This window comes from Macaca fascicularis, chromosome 17 (assembly GCF_037993035.2).
Source record: "Macaca fascicularis isolate 582-1 chromosome 17, T2T-MFA8v1.1".
In the NCBI taxonomy this organism is placed as follows: domain Eukaryota; kingdom Metazoa; phylum Chordata; class Mammalia; order Primates; family Cercopithecidae; genus Macaca; species Macaca fascicularis.
Window position 1 is genome coordinate 4,543,892 of NC_088391.1, and position 27,664 is coordinate 4,571,555.

Sequence of the window (27,664 nt, forward strand, 5' to 3'; positions counted from 1 at the left end):
TTAGAATCTTCATCATGTATTCAGTTCTTTTCATATTATATTAGTAGTAATGAATACAGATTTTATTGGATATAATGCATTTCAAGCAATTTTAGATTGAAGCAGAGTATTAGGACTGTACAAAGTCCATTTTTTAAACTAATGCAAAATATTTGCAAAAGTATTTGTCTTTACGTTATACATCAGCCATTATCCATTGTAGTAATGATTTTAAAATACTTTCTTTTTGTTCTGTACTTGATTTAATTCACATGTTTAATACAATATTAGAGACATGAAAAAAAGCACAATATACATCAGCAAATACAGAATCCATTAAACAGGAACAAATACCGCAGAAGTTCCTTCTGAGCCACGCTCGCCCTCCTCCCGCAGCATTGTTTTGTACAGTTGCTGCATACACGTACACACAGAAACGGTACTTACTACTATTGTCTTTTTTTTTTTTTTTTTTTGAGACGGAGTCTTGCTCTGTCGCCCAGGCTGGAGTGCAGTGGCGCAATCTCGGCTCACTGCAAGCTCCGCCTCCCGGGTTCACGCCATTCTCCTGCCTCAGCCTCCCGGGTAGCTGGGACTACAGGCGCCCGCCCCTGCGCCCGGCTAATTTTTTCTATTTTTAGTAGAGACGGGGTTTCACCGTGGTCTCGATCTCCTGACCTTGTGATCCGCCCACCTCGGCCTCCCAAAGTACTGGGATTACAGGCGTGAGCCACCACGCCCGGCCTATTGTCTTTTAAATATAGAAGTTGACTCTTGTCTCCTTGCATAGTTCCTGGTGGGCAGTCCTGGGCTTTGGTGTGTCCTCAAGGTTGTTCAGGGACTTAGGTTCCTCCCTAGGGTAGCATGTCTCTGTCTTTGGCGAGACGCGGCTTTAAAAAATCTCCAAAGCATCATGAACCGCCATTTTATAAATTACATAAAGAAAGATGAATTATTAGAAAGATGAATTTAAAAGCAGATACACAAAATCCTACTCTGCAGACATCCGTCTGTGAAGAGTTAAGTGTGAAATCCCAGTCCTTGTACCAACACCTATCTACGCACTTTGAACAGGTACCATTTACGGCAGTGTTTACAGTTAACGTGGTAACTATACTTACTTACTGTTAAATTTCTCTCATCCAGGTTGGATGGACCACAGTGTATTTTTTTATTCCCCGGCTCTCTAGTTATTTAGGAAAATTAGCTCCGTGGCCATCCAGGGGTGAGGGGCCCCTCTCAGGGGTGCAGACAGGACTCAGGGAGGCTGGGACCACCCCCGTATGAAGGTGCTTCTTCCTTGGGAGTTCCATCGGGTGCCCTGGAGCCGGCTGTGGGCAACAGACCCTGCCCCAAGACGACGGGGGAATGGTCAGCACAGTGCGTCAATTAAATCAATTCCGAGACTGCTCCATACACACAGGGCTGAAAATGTACTTTCCGTACGATTCATCATCCAAATTGTGTTCAGTCACAGTATCCCTGAAACCCGCGGGAGAGTCTACAGTGACATTAGGCTGCTAGTAAGACGCAAAAGCACACTCAGATAACAAAATGCCAACCACCTGAGACCCCCACATTGAACCACACACCCTTCCCATTATCAGATTTGCAGCGAAAGCTTAAAGTGAACCTATTGACTTTAGCTTTTCTATTATCATCACAATCTATAAATCAAATGAATTCATTGATGCACATCTGAAAATGAATCTATGTTCCCTTTTACACGGCTACTTTTTCATGACATATAGGTTATCTTTGCCGCATTGCTTTCCATTTTAAAAGATCTAAGAGTTTCTCAGAGTAAGTACTTTTCTGAGAGTCCTTAATTTGGACGAACTCTGCTTTCTCTGAGTGTCTAGGGGAGAAGTTAACAGATGCTGGAAGACCACATCAGCATTTAATTGCAAATAAATTCTGTTCTCTGGCAGCCTGGCTATTGTGCTCACATTTCAAAACTGTTTTAATTCTTAAATTTTTACCATGTTTACTAAATCTGGATGGATTTTGAAGCCACATTCCTAAAAGATATTTGTATGCTTAGAGGCGAGAATTGGAGATCTTCAACGGATTGGAGGGTTGCCTTCCTTCTTAGACCACAGAAGCAGCTCAGGAATATAGTGCTTACCTGGTGGCTAGAAGGGTAAGCCCAGGACAGGAGCTCATATTTAAGTAGGAGAAATGGAGTGTATGCAGGGAGAGAATGGAAGCTACAGTTCTAAGGATGCGTTGGGGAATATGGAATCCTTGGTGAAAAAGGGCCATTATACAGCTTTCTTCCCTGGTGAAGGGATGAACTCATGAATTTTAGGTGTGGGGACGGAGGGTGGGAGAGGGATGGGGGACATCTGAGTTCATGAAAGTGTCTTTCAAAGAATGTGAAGAACAGCTGGTACATGTCATGTAAAGGGGTCAGAGAACACACAAGCTGTAGAGGGGCATTTCCCGAGGAATGCATGTGCTTTTAGATTTGCCACGACCCTGAAAGCTAGATCTGAGGCTCAGCACGATGCAGTCTGGGCATTTTTGTCAATGGAGGAGTGGATTCCTTTTTCTGCACACAGCAGCATAGCTGACATTTTTTTCCCTTCTTAATAAAGACGTCCGCCCCCTTGACCTTTAGAGCTGATCTTCTAAAAGACCGTACTGTTTCTTGCATAGTCATCACCTGTTCTGCTACACAATTACCCTGTTTGGCCCCAAGCTTCTGGATAGGAGACATCCCCTGAAAAGGCCAGGGTCAGACCGGCTGGGCTGCGAGCCGCCGGAGGTGCCTGCTCTGTTCCTGCAGTTTCCAGTGTGAGCTGCAGAGGCGGGACAGCCGCTTTGTGAGTAACCACCATCATTCTATTATTAGGTGAGAGATGAATAATTGACATGTTAAAGCATAACCGGGAGGGTATAGAGGGTAAGTTTAAATGTCAGTGTTCATTAGTCGTTTTTTGTATTAAAAGTTTTCTTATTCCCAGTGTTCACAAGTTGTCACTCTTGAGTGTTCATGAGATCAACTAACTCATCAGTAGGTAAACACACAGGGCCTTTGTGGCACCTCAAGCATTTCATAACATGAGGCTTCTTGAGATTGCAAATGTGATAGAAAAAAGTCTGTACACAGTATAAATGAGCAACGGTTTCAGACAGCTACGAGACAAAGGTTTCCAGCATGTCCCCATTCCATCTAATGTGATGTGCGAAAGAACTGGAAAAGCAGCTCAGCAAACTGGGAGGCTCAGGGCACGAGGTGGGGCAGAGGAGCGAACAGAGGCCAGGCCAGGCAGGCCCAAGTACTAACTCATCACAGTCGCAGGTGTGGTTGACTGGGCACTAAGTCTGGGAGGTGCCAGCCGATTTGGTCACCACAGTCATCTCAGGGGCCTGCATGGCCACGGTCCCGTTTAATAGCTGGGGAACTGAGTTGCAGCGAGGCCAGCCTACACGTGGTGGAGCTGGGAGAGCACCGGGACACGCAGCCCCAGCTCCTGCTGCCCTTGCATTCGTGTGCCAGCTTCTGACAAGGGCTGCTGTTGTGGGATTTCACTCTTAAAAGCGCAGGGAAGCCACGTCGATGGTGTAGAGGGAGAGGACGCCCTCGCTTGGCAATAAACACAAGCCCCTCTCTGGGAGGAGGGTGCTGTGGCGTTGCCTGGGCTTGTCACAGTTTTGTCGTTGTGGACCAGCCTCCCCCATCCTGCACCCCTCCTTCCTTCCGTGTGGAGCCCCCTTTCCTCTAGGATGCAGTCTGAAGGCCAGCTTGTGCACAAGGCCTCCCGTCCAGTGTCCCCTCGGCTGAGTGTGACCTTCCTGCTGGCCCTTAGCTGGCCTCTGGCACTGTAGTCACTTCTGTCAGTGCCTGTCCTGTGCCGGCACGTTGCAAGGGCCTGTGCCGGTTGCCTGGTGGCCCTGAGGCTGAGTCCTGTGCAGAGTATTACCCTTCTACTGAGTGACATGTTTAGGGCCAGCCTCTGGTCAGAGGAAAGGCCCCTCAAAGATGCAAGCGGGCAGCTCCTAGTGCCTTCATCATTGGCCACCATGAAAGAGGGCGGTGCCCCCAGCCCCTCGGCAGCTCTCCAGGTGGACGGCCTTGGTGGTGGTGACTTCAGATAAGAGGTAGGGAGCAGGAGAGCAGGCGAAGGTGGGGCGGGAGTGGGGGAGAGAGAGAGAGAGAGAGATCAAGAAAAAAAAGAACAATCTAGAGTGTGGACTGAAGCTGTGTTTAATACAAAGGGAAGGGAACACTGGAGGAGGCAGCAGGCCTGGGACAGCTGAGGAAGGCAGAGGTGAGTCTGCCGTGAGTCACCTGGCAGAGCCCTGGAAACCTTTGGCCGCCAGCTCCCTGCCCACCGCCAGGTATGCCCACCTCACTGCCCCTCCCCCAGTGGCCCTCAGGCCTATCTTCTGCAGCTCCTGTCCATGAAAATGACTCGCTGATGGAACGAGCCACGGGCTCCAGACAGCCATTCCGCCGAGGAGGAAGAAGAGGGGGAAGGCATAGCTCTGGGACCAAGTGCGGGGGTTGGGGGCTGCTCTTGCCAAACAGAATGAGGAACAAGGAGCAGCACAAGAGGTGCAGAGCAGTGGCCTCAGTCAGCGGGCACTCCACTGCCAGGGCCGTGCCATCCATCATGTGGGGTAGGTCTCTTTGCTGTGGGTACCCAAGAACTCTGCCAGGCAGGGCTGAGGGTACCCCGAAAACCTCAGCCAGCCTGCTCTCCCCACCTAAACTCTGCTCTGGTTCTTCCTGGAGCTGACACGTTTAGTTCAGTGCATCCCAGACATCACCACATGGAAGTGAGAGGCTCAGCTGGTCCAGCAGGGAGGGCCACCCTCCTGCCACCGTCCTGTGAACCAAAAGTATCTGAGATAGGTCTCCATCAATTTAGAAAGCTTATTTTGCCAAGGTTACTATCAATGAAAAAGAATCACACTCTGCAAAATATTGGAAGAAATTCATTCTGAGCCAAATATGGGTGACCCATGACCTATGACACAGCCCTTAGATGCTGAGAACATGTGCCCAAGGTGGTTGGGCTACAGCTTAGTTTTATACATTTTAGGGAGACATGAGACTTCAGTCAAAGACATATAAGACGTACATTGGTTTGGTCTGGAAAGATGGGACAACTTGAAGCAGGGTGTGGGATCCTTCCAGGTCATAGGTAGATTTTAAAATTTTCTGAAAGACAATTGATTGAAAGAGTTAGGTTACTATCTAAAGACCTGGAGTCGATAGAAAGGAATGTTTGGGTTAGGATGATAAGGGGTAGTGGAGACCAAAGATTTATCAAACACATGAAGCCTCCAGGTAGCAGCCTTCAGAGAGAACAGATTGCAAATGTTTCTTATCAGACTTAAGGTCTGTTGATGTGAACGCTGGTCAGCTTTTTTTGAATTCCAAAAAGGAGGAGGGTATAATGAGACTTGTCTTACCTCCCTTCCATCCTGGCCTGAATATCTTCTTCGGGTTAACTTTGGAATGCCCTAGGCCAAGAGGAGACATCCATTTGGATGGTTGGGGGGCTTACAATTTTATTTTTGGTTTATAGGCAGCCCTGACAACATGTGCACAAGGCGGTTAGGGTAAAGCTTGGTTTTACACATTTTAGGGAGATATGAGATATCAGTCAAATACATGTAAGATGTACACTGGTTTTGTCCTGAAAGGTGGGACAACTTGAAGTGGGGAGCAGGCTTCCAGGTCATAGGTAGATAAGAGATAAACAGTTGCATTATTTTTTGATCTATGATCAGCCTTTCACTGAATACACAATTTATATGTGAGAGGGGATAGAGGAGTAGTCAGTTCTTAGTCTGGCTCAGTGAATCTGCGTTTTTACATAAACAGTAGGGCAGAGGAAGCCATCAGATACGCATTTCCTCAGACGAGCAGACAGATGACCTTGAGTTCTGTTCTTTGTTCGGCATCTATGAAGATAAGCTATCAATTTACATCACCAAAGTGAAATTCAGCAGAATTGTTTTAGAGTAAAGATCTTGAGGGGTTTCCTTGTGAGCATATTGTGAGGGAGGTATGTAGCTTTTTTTTTTTCTTCCCCCATCTTTGTAGCTATGTTATTTAGGAATAGAATGGGAGGGAGGTTGTCCTAACCCCAGCTTGACTTTTCCCTTGGGCTTAGTGATTTCGGGGTCCCAAGATTTATTTTCTTTTCACAGTCCCTTGGTCCCTCCTGCCTGGAAGCTCCTCCACCTGTGGCCTGAGTTGGATCTGCTTCTCCTCCCAGCAGTCCACTTCCTTCCTCCCACCTTTCTTCCTCCCATGAGTCTTCCTCCCCAGTCTTCCCTCCCTCCTGCTCCTCCAGGGGACAACTCACCCAAGGCCTGGCTGGTGTCTTGGCAAGCAAGGCAGGGCCAGTGCCTTGTTGGTGGGTCTGAGGGCCCTGGTGCGTGGGACGTGCTGGTTGTCAAACCATTCCTCGAATCCACCCTGAGCACCTGGTTCTAGGAGTGGTTTGCCATTCTAGCATGTCAAATGGTTGCCAAATGCTTTGTCCCACTGGTGACCAAGGTCCCAAGGGATAGAGACCCCCTCGGATTGTCCTAGAGGAATGTGCCCTCTCTGCCTTCCTGCTTTCTTCTGTCTTTCCCTCTGCACCCCTCCCGCTGGGATGTGCCTGCACTCTGCAGTTGGCCGACTCCTCTGCAACCTTGGCTTTGGTTCCTCCCCAGGACCTGACCACCTGGCCGTGGGCCCTCCCCGTAGAGTCACCCTGCAGGGGAACAAGGCTGCTTCAGCCCAGCCGGGCCCATCTTGCCTGGGTGCCACCTCCCAGCCTGGATCAGCACAGGAGCTCCCACCTGCCTCCCAGGAGAGTGGGCGTCCACCCTGAGCACCTGGTTCTCGGAATTTCCCTTCCCTTCATTTCTGAGGCAGTGCCGGCCGGCTTGGCCATCTCATGCTGTCTCACATTCCGCAGCTGGTCTGGGCCCAAGTGCTGCTGAGGACTCAGGGATCCTTGAGACAGTGCTGGGAAGGTCTGGCTTGCTGCCCTTTCCTGGAGAACGTGGCGACCCAGCTGCAGGTGGTTGAGAGTGTCCCTGCTGGTGAGGACAGAACCTGGAATTCTGTTACCACGCTCCCTGTCCTGGCCGGCCGATGCCCTCCAGCTGTGGGCCGGCCATGCCCCTGATGGGCCTGATATGGACACACAGCAGCACGTCCCATGCACCAGGACCCTCAGATCCATCAACAAGGCACTGGCCCTGTCTTGCTTTCTTCTGTTGGCGTGGCTGAAAACACCAGGCTCTAACTCCACCACAGAACAAGAGCCTGGGAGTCTCCAACATCCTTCCTGGCAGGGGACATGCAGAGGACGTAGTATTCAGCTCTGGCCAAGCAGCCATCAGTCCAGGCGCCTGCTGGTGCTAGCCTGGGTAGATGGCCTGGAACTTAGGGGCAGATCCCACCTGCACAGGCAAACTTGGGGGACCATGAGGGATGAACCCCACAGACCCAGAATGCTCAGCCTTCTTTAGACTTGCAGCGGAGGCTTCAATGTGTACCTCCGCCTCCCCCCACGGATTGTAAAACTCACAGCCACAGGGACCAGGGCTTGCCCACCACCCTAAACGGAACTTACCAATGACTCACTGAGAAGATGAAGGCAGTGGTTTGTAGCAGCCATTGCATCTGACCGTGGGCCCCAGCAGGGATGTGAGGGACCTGTGTCACTGGCAAACACACTGCCAAGAAGCCAGGTGTGTGACCAGCCTGTGATGTATCAGTCTCCTTCCTGGGGAATCTTGTCACCTGCAGCACAGCCAGACCCTCCCGCACGGGTAGAAGGGTCTAGGGACTCCTCCAGCACACACAACTGCTTTCCACTGAAGGACCAAAATACTTTTAGCCTCCGAGGCATAGGGCAGCCCATGGATGAAACTCTCATCTGTTTTGGTCAGGGTTGCCCCCAGGCAGGGGGACATCAGCAGCAGATGCTCCTGGTTGGTCAGTGTCTTGAGGAGTACACACCACCCAGGTACACCGCTGGGGTGCCCTCTAGTACAACAGGACAGAGACAGGCTGTGCCTACTGTCTCTGAGGAGTGGGAGAGGACAGGCATATGGCAATTTTGATAGGCTTCTCACTTGGCCCTTCAAGTTGGCCATGTTGATCAAGTTCATGATCAAGTTCATGGTCTTCCCCTCTCAGGGGCTCCCCTGGTTGATCTTTTTCTGCCCTAACTAGCTCCTGGAGTCTGTTCCCTCCCCGTCTCCCGTAGCCGACCTCCACGTGTGTGGGCGGAGTGCAGGCTCCAAGCCTGTGATTACAGCAGCTGCCTTGCTGGGAATGGCACAGGCAGAGGAGCAGTCATGCCCACTGCATCAGTCAGTGTTGCCACAGCAATGCCCAGAACACCACCCTGAACCCCACGGCTGCAGACAGTGGTGTGTGTTTGGTTTATGTGTCTGCAGGTCGGGGCTCTCACGGGCCTGGGCTGGGCTCCCTCCTGTGGCTGGCACTCTTCTGGCTGTGGCTGGGGGCAGAGTGCACCTGGGCCGCAAGTCTCCCTCATCCAGCAGGCGAGCCCAACACCTTCTCACCGTGACGGCAGGGTGGGGAGCTAGCAAAGCCACACTGTGTGAGCTTTCCAAGGGCGCGTTGTCACCCCTTTGCTAATACCCTGCAGGCTGCAGCCCATGTAGCTGAGCCCAGAGCCAGGGTGGGGGGTACATGGCAACCTGTGCAGACATTGAAAAACATAGCCTCCTCTTCTCCCACTGAAAGGGGCTTAGAGCTCTTCCTGTCTCCCCACGCATGCTGCACTGTTTCATGCTGCTTCTCTCAAGGAACTTCTCAGCTCAGCTCCCGCTCTGTCAGTGGAACTCTCATTTCATCTGAACACCCTGCCTTCCACAGCATTGCATGCCCACTGCCAGCCCATTCCTCTCATCCCTCACCATTGGGCCGGCGATCCTCTCCCACTTGCTGCTCAGTTTCCCTCCTGGTCTGTCCCAGCTCTGGGGCCCATGGGCAGCCCCCTCACCCTTGTGCCTTGCCCCCATACCTGGGACACTGCTTGGGGACGATGCCCAGGATTCTGCCTACTCTGAGAATGGGGACAAGAAATCTACACACAAGCCTAAGTCCCCCTTACCCTAAAAAGTTACTTTTTCCTTGACCTTGTGAATGCTTCCAAGATCTTACTCATCTCTAATTTGCCTTTTGCGAGAAAGTGTTTTGAAAGAGTAACCTACACCCATCGCTTTTATTTCTTCCCACCCACTTGCTCCTTGTCCCTTACAGTCTTTTTTTAATCCACTTTTTCTTCTGCTCCAGAAGACCAGGCTGTCAACAGTCTGCGAGGCTAGGAGTGCCACGTGTGTCCGTTTATTTTGTCCTCTAAAAACCTTGAAGGCTGGGTGCTGCGTACAGTCATGGCCGTTTGACCCACGAGAAAATCAGAGCTCAGCCCGGTCACGTTGTTCGTGAGGTTATTGGGAGCAGGTAATGGACTGTAGGCCTTTGTGACTGCAGAGCCTGTTTTAAGCTTTTGTGCTGTACTGACCCCGTGTGCAAGCCCGGAGTTTGCTAGAGTCAGAGCCTCCAAACTCCGGTCACGCAAAGGGGCTGTGTTTGCTTGCTAGGGCTGCTGTGCCACAGCTGAGGGGCTTTGACAACAGAAATCGTTTGCCTCGCTGTCCTGGAGGCTGGAGGCCATCGGGTCAGCAGGGCCATGCTTCCTCTGCAGGTGCCAGGGAAGGTCAGGCCCCAGCCATTCTCCCAGCTCTTGGTAGCATAACTCCAGTCTCCACGTTGCATTCTCCCTGTGTGCGTGTCTGTGTCCAGAGTCTCCCTTTCCATTAGGACACAAGTCATATTGGATTAGGGTCTCACCCTAATGACCTCATCGTAACTACAGTTGACAACTCAGGGGCATCAACACATCCCTTCCCCCATGCAGTCGAAACCTGCATATAACATTGACTCCCCAAAAACATAACTACTAATGGCCTGCTGTTGACCAGAAGCCTTACTGATAATGTATCAGTAGATTAACACGTATTTTGCATGTTATATGTATTGTATACTGTAGTCTTACAATAAAGTAAGCTAGAGAAAAGAAAATAATATTTGAAAATCATAAGAAAGAGAAAATATATTTACTAGTCATTGAGTGCAAATGGATCATCCAGGTAAAGGCCTTCATCCTGTGGTCTGTTAGTTTGTAACAAAATTGCATATGTCTTCCCCTAAAGTTTACTATTGTTATTTAACGACTTCCTTTAAAAGGACGGTAAGTGGTTTAGTGAAACTGATGAGAGGAAACAAATCCTGATTTCAGTTGTGAATTAAGGTTGTTATGCACACAAGTTATTTCAGTTCCTGTCTTCTTCCTTTCAGTTAAGGTTTCCACAGGATTGTTGTAGTTCTGGGATCCAGGTTCCGTTTCTGGCACTTTCTGGGTTTTTATGGTAAACAATAACCTCTGTGACTCTTAAGAGAGGAGTAGCCGGGCATGGTGGCTCATGCCTGTAATCCCAGCACTTTGGGAGGCCGAGGCGGGCGGATCACGAGGTCAGGAGATCGAGACCATCCTGGCTAACACGGTGAAACCCCATTTGTACTAAAAATACAAAAAAAAATTAGCCGGGCGTGGTGGCGGCGCCTGTAGTCCCAGCTACTCGGGAGGCTGAGGCAGGAGAATGGCAAGAACCCGGGAGGCGGAGCTTGCAGTGAGCCAAGATCGCGCTGCTCACTCCAGCCTGGGCGACAGAGCAAGACTCCGTCTCAAAAAAAAAAAAAAAAAAAAAAAAAAGAGAGGACTAGATCCAACAAGCATCAAGCATTATAAGCAAAAACATCGCCGAAAACCAGTTTACTCCAAAATAGACACATGGCATTATTTAATTTTTTTCCCAAATACTCAGAGAACCTAAGTAAAAGCCTTAGCAATTTACCTTTCACTGAGAGGAACTAGCTGGACTGTACATTTTCAGAAAACCCTTTCTTCAAAGTCCATGTGAGGAAAAACTAATTTCCGAGACAGCCCTGCTTCCGAGGTTGTTTCTCCTGTGGCATCCCCTCTCTGTTGGCAGTGATTTAATAAAACACACGAATATGACCCTGTTGTGAGCCAAGTCAGGCCTGACCTTGAGCCGGGGCCACCTTGTCCCCTCTGTTTCACTCTCACCATTGCCCACTCCTGGGGCTTCTTTTCTGCTAATGGTTCATTCCAGAAGGTTTTTCCCTGCCATCACCCAGAAGGTCAGACCAGCCCAGACACCCCCGGCCTTCCTGATCCTTCTCCTTTGGGGCAACCCCTGGCAGGCTCCCCCTCCCCTTCCTGGGACCACCGTTTCTGGGGCCTTTCCAGCCAAACCATGCCAGGGTGAGCCTCGGCTGGTGACACTCCATAGTCCCCTCATGACCACACCTAAATCAGCAAAATAAAGTCATTGGTTCTTAGAGATAATTTAAAACACAGAGGCATTTCCTCAGGCAGTGGGATTTGAGTTTCAGCGACGTGCTTCTGTCCTTCGTCCTTCTGCTCTCAGATGTTGCGGCTCCTTGGCGCCACAGTGACGTGGCGGGTACGCAGTGTGTGTGTTGGGGGGCGATGGTGTGAGCCAAAGTGACACATGGCGTGGTTCTGAGCTCCACAGGGAAAATGGCAGAGCCCTGTTCCTCCACATGCATCTTTCTCAGACACCCCTGAGTCCTGCCCGCCATCACGTTTGTGGCTTGTCCTTCAGCCCCGCTCCTGGCTGCTCCTGTGAGGGGTGGAGGCCAGTGGGGGTGCATCCCTGCCCACCCTCAGAGCACTCCATCCTCCAGGACGTGGCCCTGGACTTTCCAGGAAGCAGCTGCGAATCTTCCAGAAGCTGGGAGGGCTGTTTCCCAGTAGCCACCACTTCCCTGTGGCTCCAGATGTGATGTCTTCGCATTTCTGACATCACCCTGGATGTCAGACCAATTTTAATCGACTTCTCACGTTTCTCAAGTTCTTGCTGGAAGGATTGGGAGCGTCCTTTGGTGACTGGGCAGCTGTGATGCAGGCCACACCCACCTTGCTAGGCTCAAAGGTACCCGTTCTCTGCCCACCGCCAAGCAGGGCCACTGGCTTCACCTTGACCCCCACTGACGCTTCCTAAGCAGGCTCAGTGTCCAGGGCCCAGGCGTGGCCTGCAAGGCTGGTGGGGGGCACCTTGCCGCTCCCTCTCCTTCCTGGCTCTCAGTCCTCCTGAGCTGCGTGTCCCCAGTGTTCTCTTCCAGAAGTTTCATTGTCCTTGTGCAGAGCAGAGCCCCTGGAAGACACTCTGGGACATGCATTGTGCCCCAGTTCAGCACTAGGGTGGTGGCTCTGCCCCCCAGGCCTGACTGCTGCACGATAACATGGGCCTGACAAATCCCAGGGTGCAGAGAACCCAGGGCTGGTGCAGGACGGCACTGCCCCCGCGCAGGCTCGTGCCCAGCCTTCAGTAAATACAGTTTTAGTTACTGAATGACAGTGGATGGTGGAGCCCATGGAGGGTGTGATGAACACCAAGTGGGGCCTAACACAGACTCAGCATCCTCAGGGAGGCAGGAGGTGGAGAGGAGCGCCCGAAGTGTGGGAGGAGGTGACAGGGTCGGGGGCAGGCATCCTTCCTGTGAGAGCTGAGGTAACATCAGTCGATGAGCGAGCACTCCTGAGTTAGCGAATAGAGAACAAATCCCCGAAATAACAGCATGTGTCTACACATGCTCACACGTGCCAGGCACTGCTCTGAGACAGTAACTCAGTTAATGCTCACAATTCTGCTCTTATCCTCATCCGATAAGTAGAATAATTTGCCTGGGCATGCAGCAAATGAGTGGTGGACCCGAACCATAACCTATGTAAGCCCACGTGCTTGACCTGAATCCAGAGGATTTGAAACCCAGGGCTCAGAGCTTTACAGTGCACAGTCCAGACCGTGGGGCTGATGTGTGATCCAAATCTCTGGGGCAGAGCTTTTCTCCGTGCTCTAAAATTCTGCTCTTAAGGCCACGTGAGAGGTGTATGTGTGTCTATGTTTGTGTCTATATATATGTATATGTAAAATATATACACATAGGTGTATATACATTTTGGTTTCTATGTTTTAGATCAGATAGACCCTGTCTGGCATTCTGATTTAACCTCACCTAACCTGTTTCCACACATCTGTGCACTAAAACAACACATATATTTTTTCCTTTCCGGAGCTTGTCTTCAAGAGTAGCTGGTACAGAAACCCAGGAAGAAGGGCCTTGGGTCGGTTCTTCCCTCTCCTTCCTCCTTCTTTCTCCTTTAAATCCTACCTCTATTTGCAGATCGTATAATCTGTATGTTAACTCCGTAATCCGGGTTACCTCTGTAACGTACTGTATAATCACTAGAAATTTGATAGTGTCACACTTTTCTTGACTTTCAGAACATATCCTCTGTCAAGGTATTTGACATGACCTCTTCCTTTGTGAAGTGAGGCCTTCTCTTAGCATAATTTTAGACCCTACATGGATTTTATTAATCTGCACTGTTGCTACTCAATGTTCTGCTAGTGTGGTCAATCCATTTATAGGCAAACTTGGGAATGATTGTATTTTGGAAGCAAATAGAAATGAATCACCTTGGCCGGGCGCGGTGGCTCAAGCCTTTAGTCCCAACACTTTGGGAGGCCGAGACGGGCGGATCACGAGGTCAGGAGATAGAGACCATCCTGGCTAACATGGTGAAACTAAACATACAAAACATACAAAAAACTAGCCGGGCGAGGTGGCGGCGCCTGTAGTCCCAGCTACTCGGGAGGCTGAGGCAGGAGAATGGCGGGAACCCGGGGGGTGGAGCTTGCAGTGAGCCGAGATCCGGCCACTGCACTCCAGCCTGGGCGACAGAGCGAGACTCTGTCTCAAAAAAAAAAAAAAAAAGAAATGAATCACCTTACACCTGTGGAAAGCCAATCGTGAGAGTCTTACATTTTAAGATAGTTTATTGTGATAAAAACCTGGGAGTGTTTGGGGTTTTGTATGTTTGTTATTGGATGAATATAACCTTAGAGTTTAACACATTTTAATATAAATGTGCACATGTGTTCATAAATATGACATACTTAAGTCCTGTTGTAGATTAAACTGTATTACGAACCACTTCACAGTTGTAAGGTCAAAATATCTTTTCTGGTGGACAGATAGAAATGTTACAAAAGATAGTTTTGTCCATCTTAGCATTATTTGTAACCATGATTTACCTGTTGGACCCAACTAAAGACAAGTAAAGAATCTGAGGAAGGTCTTTTAGGTAATGAATGAAATATCTTTTTAAATTCCTTTTTCTCTAATTAAAGTGGATCGCAGCTTCTGAAAAGCTTTAACGAGCTAGACAATACAAAATTTAGATAATTTAATTTGAGATCATAATTTAGGCCTCAGAAAACCTGAGAGGTCTATCCATTAATAGCCAATGACGACACAGAGGCACAGCTAATTGGCGAGGCAAGTGGCTGCTTGTTTGAAGTTTCAGCAGAGAGTTAGCTACTGATCTGCACCATAGGCCTCACCTGACATTGACATTCCACTCGCCATTTTTCATGTATTTTACTTAACTGATGTATTTTTCTTTGAAATTTTTAACTATTCACATTTGTTTGTGAGAAGAATTACATCACAGCATTTAGGTCCCAATGTTTTGCATATCATGTGAGTGGATTATCAATCATACATTGTGTCTTACTTCACAAGCATTTAGTGCACACTCATGAGAAAAAATTATGGCAAAGTGTGAAAAACTTACTTGGTCTGTTTTAGGACATTTTAAATACATAAGATGCAGAAGAATACTGAGGCATATCTGATTGGGTGGATCTCAACAGACATACTAGAATTTGGTTGATATTCAGGGAAAGTGAACGTGTCTAAAGAAGGGGCTCCGAGTTGTATGATTCTTATTTATAAAAGAAAAACAGTATATAGTTTTATAACATACTGTATAGTTGAATAGCAGTGGAGCTAGTTAAAATTGCTGCATACTTTTGTAATTATGTTTTGTTTGTGAACTTTAAAATCCATTACCTAGCCAAATATTTATGTGTATGTGTATTTTAAAGCATTTTTAATGTCACATGACAAATAGCTAGAAAACTTTCTTTAGCAGAATATTACTAGTGTATTCTCTTTCTTCCTCTTGTGAGTACTTTATAATTAGAATAAATATCGTTAATGAAAATGCTTATCTGAGGTCAGATTTTATTTAAAAAATAAAATAGGGGAAAACCACTATAAAAAAAAAAAAAAAGGACATTTGGAAATACTTGTTGGAATCCTAGGCGGCTTAGAGGTTCTATAGAGCAATGGGAATCCAAGGGTAGAGAACCATTTCGTATTTAGGAAAAGCTTCTGTTACCAACGAGGTCACATTAGCAATCACAGGGGTAGATTTCAACGTGCCGGTGAAGACTGGCAGGGTGAGAATTATCTCTCCCCCTGGAGTCTTCCTGTGCTTTTCAGGCCAGCCACACCTCTTTGCCCCATGTGAGAATTCAGACATCTACAGTTATTGAAACTTACCTTTAAGCTCTGTCTTTATTTGACATCGTTGCGTGAGGTGCAGATTCCAGCTTCTATCTTAGGAAGTCTACCTCAGAGCACCAGGCCTCACCAGCAGCCAGACTTAACCACCTGCACACACAGCCTCTCCCTGTTGGCACGAAACACACCAACAGTTGGGATGATGGCTTGAGGAATTTGGATTTTGTTGAGACCTGTGTGTTTTAATGTTTTGGTATTTTACTTAGTTCCTTGTTTTAAGTTGTTCCATTTTAAACTTGAGCATTTCGTTTTATAGTTAGAGTGCTTGAACTTCTAACTAATATGCAGTTGACATTGTTCTAAGTTATGAAAAAGGCAAAAATACAGTGCTACATACATGTGACTTTATGAAAACTTTTTTTGTTTTTTAACCTTAATCAAATTTTTCATTAATGCTTAAGTAGAATATATTAGTATTTTAAAAGCGGATTCACAGTCCATTTGAGTCGGAAACCATTCTTGGCCCACAAACCCAGTTTCCCTCAGAGGCCGTGAGAGGGAGCTGTTGAACCTTAAATGAATTGTGTTTGACCTTTAACAGTCAATCAGGCTGAACTATTCAGATAATCCATCTATAAAATTTAACTTACATTGTGATGAACAGTAGTATGATTTTTCATTTATATTAAAGCAAAAGTTATGCAGTTAATTAAGAGACGCTTCAGTTAAATTCAGTAAATACTTTTTAGTGCATATTATTTACAAGGCACTTTATGCTAAAAAGGGGCATAAAAATAAATAATTTGGGCCGGGAGAGGTGGCTCATGCCTATAATTCCAGCACTTTGGAAGGCCGAGGTGGGTGGATCACAAGGTCAGGAGTTCAAGACCAGCCTGGTCAAGATGGTGAAACTCTGTCTCTACTAAAAATACAAAAATTAGATGGGCGTGGTGGTGGGTGCCTATAATCCCAGCTACTCAGGAGGCTGAGGCAGATAATTGCTTGAACCCAAGAGGCGGTGGTTGCACTGGGCCAAGATCGATCCACTACACTCCAGCCTGTGCGACAGAGTGAGACTCCATCTCAATAGATAAATAATTTGAGTGACTCATAAACGTGTGCATGTGTGCGCGCACCTGCATTATAAAGTAGATCACAATATGTAAGAAAAGTGTATTGAGTTTTCACAGAGAGGAAAGTATCAGGAGAGGCAGGAGAGAGGAGCTGGCCTCTAAGAAGGGCTGGAGCATTTCTGGGAGTTGACAGAGAGTGGGGAGTATTCCGAGTGTGGAGCACAGCATAAGGAAAGAAGGTTGGAGAATCCTGAAGATGCCAGTTTGCTCAAAGCATAGCTTGCGTAAAGATGATTGAGAGACTATCAGGCCTGGGCAGACAGTGACTTGCACCTGTAGTCCCAGCTCCTTGGGAGGCTGACTCAGGAGGATCACTTGAGCCCAGGAGTTTGAGGCTGCGGTGAGCTATGATTGTACCACTCTACTCCAGCCCAGGTGACAGAACGAGACCTTGTCTCTTAACAAAAACTATAAAAATTAAAAGCCAGTATCAGGCAGAAAAGCCAGGTTGGGCTGCATGGTAATCACACATAAATGCCCAAGGACTCACTTGTCTCTAATTGTTTTGAATGTCAACATTTGACCAAATGATCTCTTCTTAACCTGTGAATGTATTTGCTGCGCATTGGGCATTATTCACCAGATGTTAATTGAAGTCATGCTCTATGAAGGTTGTTGGAAAACCTTTTTTTTTTTTTTTGAGACGGAGTCTCGCTCAGTCGCCCAGGCTGGAGTGCAGTGGCGTGATCTCGACTCACTGCAAGCTCCGCCTCCTGGGTTCACGCCATTCTCCTGCCTCAGCCTCCCGAGTAGCTGGGACTACAGGTGCCCGCCACCACGCCCGGCTGATTTTTTATATTTTTAATAGAGACGGGGTTTCACTGTGTTAGCCAGGATGGTCTTGATCTCCTGACCTTGTGATCCGCCCACCTCAGCCTCCCAAAGTGCTGGGATTACAGGCGTGAGCCACCACCGCGCCTGGCCAGTTGTTGGAAAATCTTAATGTTTCTTTTCTCTTTTCTATCTATCCAAGGCTGGAGTGCAATCTCGTCTCACTGCAGCCTCCACCTCCCAGATTCAAGCAATTCTCCTGCCTCAGCCTCCTGAGTGGCTGGGACTACAGGCACCTGCCATCGCGCCTGGCTAATTTTTGTATTTTTAGTAGAGACGGGTTTTCACCGTGTTGGCCAGGCTGGTCTCGAACTCCTGACCTCAGGTGATCCACCCAGCCTCAGCCTCCCAAAGTGCTGGGATTATAGACGTGAGTCACTGTGCCCGGCGAAAAATCTTAATGTTTCTTAACTGCAGTATTCTGAAGCTGATAAAGCACTTGTAAAACTTTGAAAATAATTGAAAACCATTTTCTTTTTAAGATAGAAATGTGTACTTCTTAGCATGCTAGAAGTAACTTTAAATTTTTAAAGTAATGTTATTTAATGAGTACAGAGTTTCAGTTTTGCAAGGCAAAAACCTTATCTCTTACAAAATAGTGCGAAAATATACTTAACACTACTGAGCTGCACACTTGAAAGTGGTTAAGATGGTGAATTTTAAGTTATATGTTTTCCGCCACAATTTTTAAAAACTAAAGTAAGATTTTTTTTGGAGCTAAAACAAAAAGAAAGCATCTACAGGAAGTGGAATGAATTTAGCTCTTATGTTTTCTGGCAGCATGTGGGAGGATTTGGGGTCACCATTGTGGGCCATGTTGTTTTCACTGATGACTACTTCTGCAGAAACATAAGTTTTCCTGGAATTAGACTCAAGCAAAATGTAGGAGGCAGGCTCTTGTAGAAGAAGAAACACTGGATCATGTGCTGGACAAAAACTTCAGTTTCCGTTTTCTAAAAAAAAACTATATAGAGTTTGTTCAAATACACTTGAATCTTCTTTTTTTATTACTATACTTTAAGTTCTAGGGTACATGTGCACAGCATGCAGGCTCGTTACATAGGTATACATGTGCCATGCTGGCCCACTGCATCCATCAACCCATCATTTACATTAGGTATTTCTCCCAATGCTATCCCTCCCCCAACCCCCCACCCTACGACAGGCCCCGGTGTGTGATGTTCCCCACCCTGTGTCTCATTGTTCAGTTCCCACCTATGAGTGAGAACATGCAGTGTTTGGTTTTCTGTCTTCGTGTTAGTTTGCTCAGAATGATGGTTTCCAACTTCATCCATGTCCCTGCAAAGGACATGAACTCATCCTTTTTATGGCTGCATAGTATTCCATGGTGTAGATGCAAATGCACTTGAATCTTCTTTGAAAGCTGTTGACATTAAGGCATAGCTCAGTAAATTCATTTCTCTGGAGTGAAGATATAACTGATTTGGATACTTTACTTTTTATTTTATAATTTAAATAGAAAAGTAGGGAATAGTGAGGGTGGTTTCATAGTGTGGCAAGCCGAATAATAGTCCCTGGAAGATGTCCATGTCCTGTTCCCTGGCATTTGTGAATATGTTACTTTCAATGGTAAAGAAGAATTAGGTTGCAGATGGACTTAAGGTTGCTAATCAGCTGATCCTAAAATAAGGAGATGATCCTGGATTATCTGGAAAGCCCAGTGTAATCACAAGCCTCCTTAAAAGTGGAAGAGGGAGGCTGGACAGGAGGCCCGAGAGATGCAGTGTGAGAACCCGATCTGACATTGCTGGCTTTGAAGGTGGAGGCCATGAGCTTATGTCAGGCACTGTAGATGCAAAAATAGCTAAGACCTCATATGACCTGCCCTTGGGGAATTTATAATCTTGGACCTTCTCTCTCCCTTAAACAATCCTCAGTCAACACTAGAAAATTATCTTTCTTATATCTACATCCAGCATTCTGCAGTTAATTTCAGAGCAGAGGATATTGACTTTGGACACCTTCTGGATTTCCAAGATATTCTCTGTACCATATTTACAAGTTATCACATTAGGTGAGTTCCTTCTTTGGGTCAACGTTTTCCTTCATTTTTGGATAATTCTTCAACCACAGTTGTCCTCTGTGTTCTAAGTTCTGACAATGATTCTTTGCTTGGCCAAACTGTAGTCAAGCTTCTGAATCTTCTGCTACACCCATCTGTTTAGTTCCTTGTAAATTCCGTTTTTGCAAGAACGCTGGTACGTCAGTTTAGTAAGAACACCCCATGCTTAATATCTGATTATCCTCCACCATCCCCCGGGTGACGTCTGATCACCCGAGTTTTCTTCAGCAAGAATTCTGGTAGGCTGGTTCAGCTACAGCCCCACTCACCCTGACATTTCCTCTTAGTAGTGGTCTGTCCGCTGACTCCCACCCTGCTCCTTGGCTATCAATTCCCACTTGCCTGTGCTCTATTCAGCATCGAGCCTGCTCTCTCCCGCCATGGCAAGACCACATCGCAGTGGTCCCTATACCCATCGCAGTGGTCCTGAATAAATTCTCTCTCACTGTGCTGTCACAAGTGTCATAGAAACATTTCTTCTTTAACAATCCACATGGTATTACTCTTAACAACCACTCATATGGCATTAGCAGGAAATGGAATGTTGTTGGAATCAGTTCAGCTCTGTCTCTGCCAGAGATTTCACAAGGAGTCATTACAAATATGTTGGGTTTCCTTTATGCTTCTTCCTATCCTTTCTGCGGTAATGGAGAGTATAGAAGGTTTTGGTTGAAAATAAGGCATTAGGAGCTTGCAGTGAGCCGAGATGGCACCACTGCATTCCAGCCTGGGCGACAAGAGTGAGACTCTGTCTCAAAAAAAAAAAAAAAAAAAAAAAAAAAAATATATATATATATATATATATATAAAACATGAACAATGCCCAATAAAGTATAGGATGCTAATTTCTTAGAATTTTATTATGAATGTGATATTATTTGCCAGATAACTCATGTATTTTGAGATAAATGTTAAATAAATGAAAGTTGATGTGTCATGCAGAGCTCTATTTCTTGGCAAGAAAGCTGATGGGGTAAAGACGGCCACAGTTGCTTTGAACTCTCCCCATTGAGAAGTGGAGTTTATCTTCCCACAACCTGAATTTAGCCTGGCCCTGTGAATGCTTTAAGCCACAGATGATGGCAGAACGGTGCTGTGCCCATTGTCAGCCCAGTCTCTTAGAGGACTGATGAGAGCTTTTGCTTCTGCTCTCTGGGGACAATCACTCCTAGGACTCTGCCTCTCAGACCCTGCTGCTGTGCTGTGAAAATCCCAGGCCATACATACAAGCAGCCACGTATAGATGCCATACCCACCGGCAGCTATGGGACTGAGCTGTCATGGAGGCCTCCACCTGGTGAACCTCCCAATGACTGTGGTCCAGGTGACATCACAAGACTAGGGCCCAAGTGACCATGGTCCACACACAGAACTCTGGGGGAATAATAAAACGGTTGCGTTAAACTTTTAAGTGTTGTCTGGTTTGTCATGCAGCAATATATGTTAAATATATATAAAATTTGGGAAGACAGTGCTTGAATTGATCACTTTATTAAGATCTGTTAGGTACATTAATCAACAAGTGCTACAGACCCTGAAGTGAGCATTTCGCATTAAGTGATTGGACCCAACCAGTTTGATGGAAAATTTGGTCTCCTACCTTATTTTTGATCCAGAGCTCAAGGGATTATTAACTTTCTTTTCCATTACACTCCTTCACTCAGCAAGCACTGTGTTGAGCGAAGGAGATCATTAGGTTATATACAAAGAAGGTTCCCGGGGTTTGAAATTTAGATTGCTGACTTTCCTACTTGAGTTCCCTTCCTGCCCAAGACCGTAATTCCAGGAATTCCCCAGCATCATCCCAGGAGTCTAAACAGTCTTTCAAACAGCTGCTAAATGTCGATGGTCTCATGAGTCCTCAAAGGAATTTTCCTGTGGGTGGAGGAAGCCACCCTTACGGCTCTTAATCAAATGTCGAAAGTGCGCCCACAACAATGACTGGAACAGAGTGGAATCTTCGGAACTGCGATGCAGATAAAGCGTCTCCTCTTCCATAAACAGTGACTTGCTACAGAAAAACTCTATGGCCTTCTTTTCTGGTTAGTAAAAAGATGATTGTTGATACGTGACAAAAGCCAAATAAGCTCTAATAGCCAAAAAGTTGCTCCAGTCTCCTGCTTTCCCTTTCCCACGTTTCCCCTGGCACTGACTTCCTGAGGCAGTGGCACAGGCTGGATGGCAGGGCTCACCTGCCACATGATGGAGGGACACGCAGCCAGGTGAAGGCGACTGCTCCATCGGCACACTGCGCAATCTCCCCCTCCTTCACTGTGCTTAGCACGAGATGGGGGACACTGAGCACTCACAGCCACTCAGTGCCACACCAGGTCCCCAGTGCAGGCTGGGCAAGGATCCAGAACCTTCGCGAGCCCCCTTGAAGCTGAGGCCTGGAACGGCTGCTGTGTGCCCCGGTTCTCCTCAGGGTCTTCTTCCAGGTCAGGGTTCATGAGAACACTTTCCCAGTCTGAGCCGAAACCAAGAGGTTAGCAGAATATTCTGGGTGGGGGAAGGCACCAGAGAGACCTCTGCGCACAGCCAGTATTTGCATACTCGTTAATGGAAAAGGAGAGCTCATCTCTGATGCCACGAGGGTCTGGCCATCAAGAACAGAGGGAAACGCAATGCGCCCCTCTAGCCCGATCAGAAACACACACAGAGGAGCCTCTCCATGCATGTCTCCTGACTCGATGGCTTTTTTTCTTCTATTGACTGCTTTTGTTTCATTTTCATTAGATTTTTGAAATTCTATGTTTTGAGCAGTTCTGTCCAATTTGGTGGCTTCACACACAGTGTGGAGGTTAGCTGAGTGGTCTTGCTTTCAAATGATACTCAGACCTTGTAGGTCTGGGGACTTTCACCTGCTACCTAACATCAAAGGACTTAGTGCAGGCCTCTGAGAAACGTATCTTTTATTTTATTTATTTTATTTTTTTATTTTTTTGAGACGGAGTCTCACTCTGTCGCCCAGGCTGGAGTGCGGTGGCGCCATCTCGGCTCACTGCAAGCTCCGCCTCCCGGGTTCACGCCATTCTCCTGCCTCAGCCTCCTAACATATCTTTTAAAAAAATTAAACTAATGCTTTATGTATCTAGAAAAAAGTCTGAATTTTTATTGTCTCCATGAAAAGTATTGTATTACACAAACCTTTCCAATCTACCCAAAATCAGTGAGACAAATAAATGAGTAATTCTCCCTGGCCAGGACTTTATCAAATGCCCCAGGATTCCCAGTGTTGGTGACTATTAATAGAAAACAAATATTAAGTCTTAGACCTACTCACTCAACTAAACTGAATTGTAAGAGTGAAAACTGGACCTTGGACTCTGGCAAGCCACTAGGGCAGGGCCACCCCCATGGAGTGAGCACATTTAGGTTTACTCATATTTAAAAGTTTCGTCACATTTTGGGGCAATTTATGTTTTTTATATATATATATATATATATATTTTTTTTTTTTTTTTTTTTTTTTTTTTTGAGACAAAGTCTCACTCTTGTCACCCAGGCTGGAATGCAGTGGTGCCATCTCAGCTTATTGCTACCTTCACCTCCCAGATTCAGGCACTTCTCGCGCCTCAGCCTCCCGAGTAGCTGAGATTACAGGTGTGCACCAACACAACCAGCTAATTTTTGTATTTTTAATAGAGACGGGTTTTGCCATGTGGGCCAGGCTGGTGTTGAACTTCTGGGGTCAAGTGATCTGCTGCCTTGGCCTCCCAAAGTACTGGGATTACAGGTGTGAACCACTGTGCCTGGTCTGTATGGTATTCTTAAACCCCTTCGTTTAGCTGTGGCCGTGGAGACTTGGAACAGAAGGTTAGGAGTTTTACAGGCCACAAGGACAGGCTGGTTTTCTGGGTTCCTGGGCACACAGCCTAACTCAGAAAAAAATAAAACACACATGAGAAAAACAGGCCAGAAAAACCTGATTCACAGGAGGCATGTCATTGAGTTGTACTTAGTTTATATAAAGTAGTGGTTCTCTTCAACCTTGGAGTCTCAGGACCCCTTTATGCTCTCAAAAACGGAGGATCTGGCTGAGCGAGGTGGCTCACACCTGTTCTCCCAGCACTTTGGGAGGCCGAGGCGGGTGGATCACTTGAGGTCAGGAGTTTGAGACCAGCCTGACAAACATGGGAAAAGCCCATCTCTACTATAAATATGAAAATTAGCTGGGTGATCATGGCTCACGCCTGTAGTCCCAGCTACTCAGGAGGCTAAGGCTGGAGAATCGCTTGAGCCTGCAGGCTGAGGCTGTACCGAGCCAAGATTACGCCACTGCACTCCAGCCTGGATGACAGAGTAAGACCCTGTCTCAAAAAAAAAAAAAAAAAAAAAAGAAGAAGAAAGAAAGAAAGAGAGGAGAGAGAGAGAGAGAGAGAGGATCCTATGTACCTTTTGTTTCTGATGGGCTAGATCTACTAATATTTACAACACTAGAAATTAAAATTGAGAAGTTTCAAAAATACATATTCACTTTGAAAGCACAATAAAAATTCCATTGCATAAATTCCTTATTTTTATGAAAGTAACTACATTTTCCAAAGCCCCAAAGACAATGAGTAAGAAGAACGACAGTGTTTTGGTGTTTTGCAAATCTCCCTGGCCTCAGGATTAGTGGAAGACAGCTGGACTGTCCTTATCTGCTTGCATTTAGGCTGAGTTTGTTACAATGTGTTGCCTTGGCTGAAGTAGAGGAAGAATGTCTGGCCTCAAAGAGGTATGGAAGTGGAATAAGGAGGAGTAGGTAAGCAGACTTTTTAAATAATGGCAGGTTAGCTTGAGTTTTCTAGTGTGGGTTCTTACTGGTTAGGTACACTGTAGAATCTGGAACAGACACCTGAACGTTCTTTAGGTGACTTTTAGGGATGTTTTAGCTCCCCCACCACCTGGGGCCCACAGGGATACACCCAAGGACAAGATCTCTCTCAGCCTTGAAGACATTTGCAGCCCAGCCCTGCTGCTCCTTCCTGCTTGTCTAAAACTTCGCAATTCTGTGAGATCATAGACGAATCGCATCTCTTCTGTGAAGGCTGCCCTCACTAAACAAGAATTATCTCTTTCTTTTCTCAATTCAGATATCGTTATTGTCTGTACCACTCATTTGGCCCTTAGTAATTGCTGTCAGTTTTTATTAATTGATTGATTGAGATGGCACAATCTCGGCTCACTGCAACCTCCATCTCCTGGGTTCAAGCGATTCTCCAACCTCAGCCTCCCGAGTGGCTGAGACTACAGGCGTGTCTGTACCACCACGCCCAGCGAATTTTTGTATTTTTAGTAGAGATGGGGTTTCACCATGTTGGCCAGGATGGTCTCAGTCTCTTGACCTTCTGATCTGCCCACCTCAATCTCCCAAAGTGCTGGGATTACAGACGTGAGCCATCACACCTGTCCGATGCTGTCAATTTTAAATTAACTGGCAGATAACCATTTGCTAATTTTTAATTAAGCTAATTGAAAACAGGTTCTTGACTAGTACTTTTATGTATTTATTTATTTATTGAGAGAGAGTCTCACTCTGTTGCCCAGGCTGGAGTGCAATGGTGCAATCTCAGCTCACTGCAACCTCTGCCTTCTGGGTTCAAGTGATTCTCCTGCCTTAGCCTTCTGAGTAGCTGGGACTACAGGTGCACACCCCCACAACTGGCTAATTTTTGTATTTTTAGTAGAGACAGAGTTTCACCATGTTGGCCCAGACCATCTCGATGTCTTTTAATCTGGGGCTCGTGGATTAGTTTATTAGGGGCCCATGAACCCCCAGAACTTGTAAGTGAAACTGTGGATGTCTTTGTATATATCATTCTTCAGAAATATTGCTCCTCCTTTCCCTCCAGTAAAACGTTAGTAACAAGTAGGCTAGATTTTTAAGAAATATACACTCTGGTCTGTTTTACAGTTTTTAAACCCAATATCTGCTATAGTGGGATCAGAAAAGGCCACACCTATAAAAGCAAATTCTTCCTCGATTGTGCCAGTGGGCTTTAGTTCCTCTTTTCTATGTTTACATTGGAGTCCCAACCCTCTGGTTATTTTTGATATTCCAACATAGTCTGTGTTGGGAAGGGAGTTCTTACTCTGTTTCCTCCCGTGCACACAGTGGTTCGTACCAGGGAAGCAGGACATACCACGGAAGCACTTCAGCAGGGAACCTCTGTTTGTGCTCAGAAGTAAGATAGCATCCAACCCAGGGTCAGCAGACATCTTCGGTAAAGTGCGGAGAGTAAGAATTTGAGGCTCTGCGGGGTCACATGGGCTCTGTGGTGATGACTCGGCTCTGCCATTGCTGCACGAATGCAGCCCCAAACAGGAAAGTGAGTTGGCCTCTCGAGTCCAAACAGCTCTGTTTACAGAAACAAGCAGGGGCTGCATTTGGCCCGTGGGCTGGAGCTCGTGAACCTCTGATCTAATTCACAGCTCACTAGAACAGGAGTTACTGTTATAATAAGGAAGCACAACACCCAGAAACTGGGTGGAATCCTGGGACTCTTAGGACTTTGGATTCCACCGATCATAGGTAATTCTAGTCTTGGCTAAAAGGGAGCACACAAATCCAGAGAAACCTGCTCATCCCAAGCAATGGCCCAGACAGGCAGCCCCGTGACACCCGCAGGGAAATAGGGGCAGTTTTGTGGTCATTGCTTCAGCGCTCACATACCTTCTATCAGAGACGATTTAAAAAGTTATTGTTTCCACCACCACAAACCGGGAGAGTGCAGGCTTCTGTTAGAAGATCTGGATTGCTCCCTGATCTGCCTCTCTGTAATTAGCGAAAATTTCTTTTTCTGCTCCGTGCACACAATGAAGAAAACGTTCATGGTGTGTGATGTCACCACAGCACTAGAAACACTGTCTTGATTGTTCCACTTTAAATTCTGCCTTTGCGCCTGGCTGTGGCTGCAGCTGCTGGTCATCCCTCCACCAGCTACTACTCACTTACCAAACTGGTGTTGACAGCTCCACCTTGCAGACTTTCCCGGCGGGAGGAAAGCCTGCTGGGAATGGACATAGTAGGGAGAGCCTCAGGGCCTCCTTCCTGACAGAGCACAAATACAGTGGAAGCAGATTCGCAGCTTCTCACAAGTTGAGTCTTGAGAATATGCAGAATCGGAATTCTGCATCTGGCAAGTCAGAATTTAAAACTTGGCAAGCACTTTGACTTATTTAGGTTTCTTTTATTACCAAGTTCATAAAAGGGCACTTTTCTTTCTCGCTCTCGATAGGAATTCTTGGGCCTTGAGCGGTCGTTTATTTGTTCTTGCTCTGGTGGTTCTTCCTTTTGTCTCTTGCTGTTCCGTGGACTGGAGGGGTCTGTAGATGGTGAGTTTCTTTTTCTGCCCTTTGTAAGTTGCCATGTGTTCTCCCAATCCTGCATGTGACGGGGGTTGGGGGAATTCTGTAGTTGGCTTTGTCCATTGTTTTCTGTACCAGAACTTGGTTTAAGAACAGCTATCAGTGCTGTCATAATGACACCATGTTTGCTCCAGGAAGGCACACTTTGAATTACCTCTAGCACCGTCCCCACCAAAGACAGGCCGAGCTCTGACCTTCCCTGCTTGGGCCACTCACTCCTATGTGTCGTGAGGGCCTTTCTGACCGGCGGAACCAGGCGGCATGCAGCTGCCCTAGAAGCAAGAAGACTGAAGCCGGGCAATGTTTGGCCAATCAAAGCACCATTTGGTGAGGTGAGCATACTCAGACGAGCATTTCAAGTAGCAGTTCCTCTAAAACTTCCACTAAAGGCCATTCAGCAGAAATCCCCCAAACACAGACAGGCTTGAGATGCTGGGTGGCCAAACCAAATGGCGAGTGCCCTGTGCCAGCCAGACAGGAGAGAGAGCGAGTCAGGGTTCCGGCCTGGGGAGGAGGGAGATGCTCTCCCCTGAGTGCTCTCTCTGCATCCTGCTCTGGACAAAGGCCCTGTGTGTCTCACAAACCTGATTTTTCAAATCAGAAAATCGGAGGCTTGAGAAGTTAAGTCCTGAGGCCTCCCAGGTGGTATATGGCTCACCCAACAGCATCTGTCTATATGTTTTTAAGAGCATGCCCCAGGTAGCCATTAGAGTATGGAGTGTAGAAATTCACAGCACCACCTTTCACAGGAAACCAGGTGTAACTATACTTTTGTGTTCCACAGACACGCAGGTGGGGTTGGAG

At 46.9% G+C, this 27,664-nt stretch overlaps 1 protein-coding gene and 1 long non-coding RNA gene across 13 annotated transcripts in view; one reads left to right on the top strand and one right to left on the bottom strand.

Annotated features, from left to right (window-relative positions):
• Positions 1 to 26,266, bottom strand: LOC135968066 (uncharacterized). Of its 3 annotated transcripts, XR_010582506.2 has the most exons (4): positions 26,166 to 26,266; positions 15,500 to 15,629; positions 5,073 to 5,152; positions 1 to 4,817 (listed from the first exon to the last, which is right to left on the bottom strand). It is a non-coding gene; the product is annotated as an uncharacterized lncRNA (long non-coding RNA). The 3 variants fall into 3 exon arrangements; XR_012426760.1 differs by lacking the exons at positions 1 to 4,817; positions 5,073 to 5,152 and adding an exon at positions 25,636 to 25,850; XR_012426759.1 differs by lacking the exons at positions 1 to 4,817; positions 5,073 to 5,152; positions 15,500 to 15,629 and adding an exon at positions 24,999 to 25,850.
• Positions 1 to 27,664, top strand: part of SPATA13 (spermatogenesis associated 13) — a 327,141-nt gene that overhangs the window by 24,924 nt on the left and 274,553 nt on the right. The window lies entirely within an intron of this gene.